The sequence below is a fragment of the Cicer arietinum genome, chromosome 2 (genome assembly GCF_000331145.2).
Source record: "Cicer arietinum cultivar CDC Frontier isolate Library 1 chromosome 2, Cicar.CDCFrontier_v2.0, whole genome shotgun sequence".
Taxonomy (NCBI): domain Eukaryota; kingdom Viridiplantae; phylum Streptophyta; class Magnoliopsida; order Fabales; family Fabaceae; genus Cicer; species Cicer arietinum.
Window position 1 is genome coordinate 12,960,559 of NC_021161.2, and position 4,832 is coordinate 12,965,390.

Sequence of the window (4,832 nt, forward strand, 5' to 3'; positions counted from 1 at the left end):
TAAGGGCTGCTTATTTTTTCAAAAATCACATCTCTCTGTAATTCTAAGTATGTCATTAATTTATATCGACTTTAATTCAAAATCATTTACGTTTCACGCAAATTTACCTTTCAGTTCTTTATAATTCGTGTCATTTACTTTAAACGACTTTACATTTCAGCAAATTTAACATTATTGCATTTAAGATTTGTGAATTTGTCTTTAAACTTCATATACCAATTTTTTCTTTACAATTTAGTAATTTACGATTCTAGATTTTGTATTTTATGTCTTAATATTCATGTCAATTTAATTAACTTTTTTCATTGTACCGCATTAAATTTATATTCTCATTCATCATCTACATCATTTATATTAGTTTCTCTAGAAAAATGATATGAAACGATGAACGTCAAACTTGATCCATCATTGAGTGTTTGCATTGCAGTTTACTTTTAACTTGTTCAAGGTCCCATACTAAACATTCATTTGTTGATATTTCCATTAGTTATCATTTCAACACTCAAATCAACATTATCAATTATATATAGATAATTGGTAATTGTAATCATTATTAAGAATAAATATGTATCAAATAGTTTTTAAGAATAGTTTAGCCTTAATTTATAGTCTACTTTAGTGCATTGACTCTTTCATTATTGTACCCAAAAAAGTGGTACCTTGCAATGGTGGATGCTCTTGTTGAAATTAACTAATGACTCACAATAATGGATCTAAATGTTAGATAATATTATTATATATTAGTAATAAGGGTATTTTAGACATTTCTATTCTTTTGTATATATATTCATTGTAACCCTATTAACTCAAGTTTGGTTCATTCATTATATGTTATGACATCCTAGAGTAGTTGTCTCTCTTCTTCCTCTTTTCATTGTTAACATCGTATCAAAGAGCTTTGATTGATTTTGGGATCTACTATAAAGAAGAGAGAGACTATTTTGATAAGAAAGACAACCACCAAAAGAGAAAAGAGAAGAGTAACCATATTTCTGATTTTGTTAAATAAGTATCACAAAAACATCGATTGCGTATTCGTTAACTGTTGGATCAGGCTGATTTTTGGACAGCAGGTTCGCAACATTCAGGTCTTCGTCTTCAACGGTCGGATCGGCGAAACGACATCTAGAGGGGGAGAAATCATGCTCGCACAATATCAGGTTATCCCTAATTTATTTTGTCTCAGTGATTGTGTTTGTCGTATTTTCCTGTCATTATTTTGTTATGGCTGGTGCTAAGGATGATTCTAGTTTTGGTTCTGTATACTCATTTGAGACTGCTTCTCAAATATCTGATATTGCAGAACAGCTTCAAAAACTTCTTGCAACTCAATCACATGCCATGTCTGCCACTTCTTCTAAAGGTTTGAACTCCTCTGGTATGTCAAGTATATCTCCTTTCATATGCATTCTTGATTCAGGAGCATCTCATCATATGACATACGATGATAAATCTTTTGTGTCTGTGAAACCTGTCTCGTCTGTGTCGGTTATGACTGTTGATGATACTCCTATGCCACTAGCAGACGTTGGTTCTGTTTCCACACCTAACATGTCTTTTTCTGATGTTTATTATATTTCTAGTCTTACTTTGAGTCTTGCTTCTATTAGTCAAATATGTGATCTCGGTTATTCAGTTATATTTTCTTCCACTTCTTGTTGTGTGCAGGATCCACATTCCAGGAGGCTGATTGGGACAAATCATAGAGAAGAGGGACTTTATGTTTTGGATGACCTGCGACTCCAAAATACTGCAATCTCAACAACTACTGCTGACTTATTATCTAGTTTTCGCTTGAATTCCTTATCTTCTAGTTTTTATTTATGGCATTCTCGCCTTGGACATGTTTCTGCTTCTAGATTAAAATATTTGGCTTTTACTGGAGCCTTAGGAAAGTTACAAACCTGTGATATATCAGATTGTTGTGGTTGTAAACTTGCTAAACTTTCAGCTTTACCGTTTAGTAAAAGTGTTTCTGTTTCATATGCACCATTTGATTTAGTTAACTCTGATGTTTGGGGTCCATCATAGGTTCTCACCAAAGGTGGATGTAGATATTATGTTTCGTTTATTGATGATTAGACTCGTTATTGTTGGGTTTATCTTATGAAAAATCGGTCTGAGTTTTTTGACATTTATCATATGTTTCGTGCAATGGTCAAAACTCAACATAATTCTATTAAAAAGTGCTTTTGTTGTGATTTAAGTGGTGAATATACCTCTAATAAATTTTCTGAATTACTTGCTTATGATGGCACCCTCCACCAAACATCTTGTACTGATACTCTTCAACAAAATGGAGTTGCTGAAAGGAAACACTGTCATATTATAGAGACTGCTCGTTCCCTTTTGTTGTCCGCTTCAGTTCCTAATGAGTTTTGGGGAGAAACAGTTCTTACTGATGTTCATGCTATTAATAGAATTCCATCCTCTATCATATCAGGTTTGTCTTCCTTTGAAAAATTGTATGCTTCTACCCCTGATTACTATTCTTTGAAAGTTTTTTGTTCTACTTGTTTTGTTCTTCGCCCTCAAGTAGAGCGCAGTAAGTTGTCTTCTCGTTCAGCCATGTGTGTTTTTCTTGGTTATGAGGATGATTGTAACACCCCGATTTTTATCAGCGCGAGTGTTTTTTTTATAAACAAATTCATAAAATAAAGAAATGAATACTTTTGATTAAAATATTTAAGCCGTAACACAACGACAAAAGTCAACAATATTTACAAACAATGCAAATAGTTTTTGAGACAAAAATCCAAAGTATTTAAATAGCAAAATACACTGGGGCTATGAGACCTATTAGACATAGCTAATACCCTTGGGGTATTCTCGGCAGACACCTGCATAAAAGCACTGCCCAAAAAATCTCTACTTTCCCCACATCACGTCAAAAAGTGGAATATGGACCCATCAAAAGAAAAGTCATCAGACAGTTTAAGCATAGATTCAATCTTCCAAAATGAAATAAATACAATCACAAAAGAAAGACATTTAGTCCTTATACAACCACTTAATCTGATCATGCTACAACTCGGGTGATCTCCACGTGCCCCACAAGATCCTCCTGACACAGCTTCGGTCAAGTATGTCTAACTACGTGACCATGTCTAAGGTTCTAACTGGTAGGACGACCTTGGTTCTCATCTGAGGGCAAAGCCCAAATTTCCACAATAATTATAAAAGGTCACCAACCGAAATTAACAAATATCACTTAACATTTAAATTTTAAATGCACAAAATAACCTTTCAACTTAGCATACTCCTTAAAAGGGTTTTCATATGTCAAACATGCATAAACAATGTTTGAAAAAAGAAGTTTTGACACACTGCACTGTCGTAGCCGAATACAACTGAGAAAATGCAGATTTTCAGTTCTAAAATGGCTTTGAATCAATTAACACTTCAAACATTAACATTATCAATTATGAATACATAATAAACACCAAATTAATCTCCACAAATTTACACCTCAATCACACATCGAATATTCATAACATCAATTTTGAACACATAAGTACATCGAAACTTAATCAACCCAACTTCACACCTCAAAGCAATTACGACAAATCACAACAACAACCGAATATGTATATACAATCATCACAGTATAACAAACATAACTCGCATGCCAAACACTCTAACGCAATGCGTATATGCCAAAATGCATGATTCTGGAATTCCAAACCAAAACCTTCCTCGAAGGGAGTAAATCATAATTGTGCAGCCTCTCACAGACCAGTACTAATTACCAAGGTGCAATCTTTCACGGATCAGCGCGATTTACTAGCGTGCAGTCGCTCACAGACCAGCACGACATACTAGAGTGCAGTCGCTCACAGACCAACACGATTTTCTAGAGTGCAATCGCTCACATATCAACACATTCTCGAGTGCAATCTCTCACAGATCATCACGATTTACTATCGTACAATCGCTCACAGACCAGCATGACATACTAGAGTGCATTCGCTCACAAACCAACACAATTTTCTAGAGTGCAATCGCTCATAGATCAACATATTCTAGAGTGCAATCTCTCACAGATCAGCATGATTTACTAGCGTACAGTCGCTCACAGACCAGCACGACATACAAGAGTGCAGTCGCTCACAGACTAACACAATTTTCTAGAGTGCAATCGCTCACAGATCAGCACATTCTAGAGTGCAATCTCTCACATATCAGCACGATTTACTAGCGTACAGTCGCTCACAGACCAGCACGACATACAAGAGTGCAGTCGCTCACAAACCAACATGATTTTCTAGAGTGCAATCGCTCACAGATCAACACATTCTAGAGTGCAATCTCTCACAGATCAGCACGACGCGACAATCCTTGCAAGGATAAGATGAACCAACAATTTACGTGGCATCATCCCGTGGCCCATCATTGTCACCACTATCACCATGGCCCCATCGCGATCACCATGTACTATGAGATGCATAAGCATACTCTGACTCTTTTCACCACAATCATTGAATAAATGCAGCTATTAAAAGATTCCTCATTTTTAATACTCATTTAACACTAATGATTTTTCAGATAAAACAAAGAGCATACTCAAACATATTTATTCACGCCAATTTAAATTTCCACAAACACACATAAATCACATCTCCAAATTCCATCCACACATAAATTGAATTAAATTCATTTTCCACCAAGTCACATATAAATTTCTTTCCAAAAATTCATAATATTAATTATGAACACATCAATTTCACCAAACATGAATCACCAAAATTTTTAAACATTAATCACCCATATTCAATCTCTAAAATTTTCAACCATAAATCACCACAACAACATTAATATATCAGAGTTCTCCC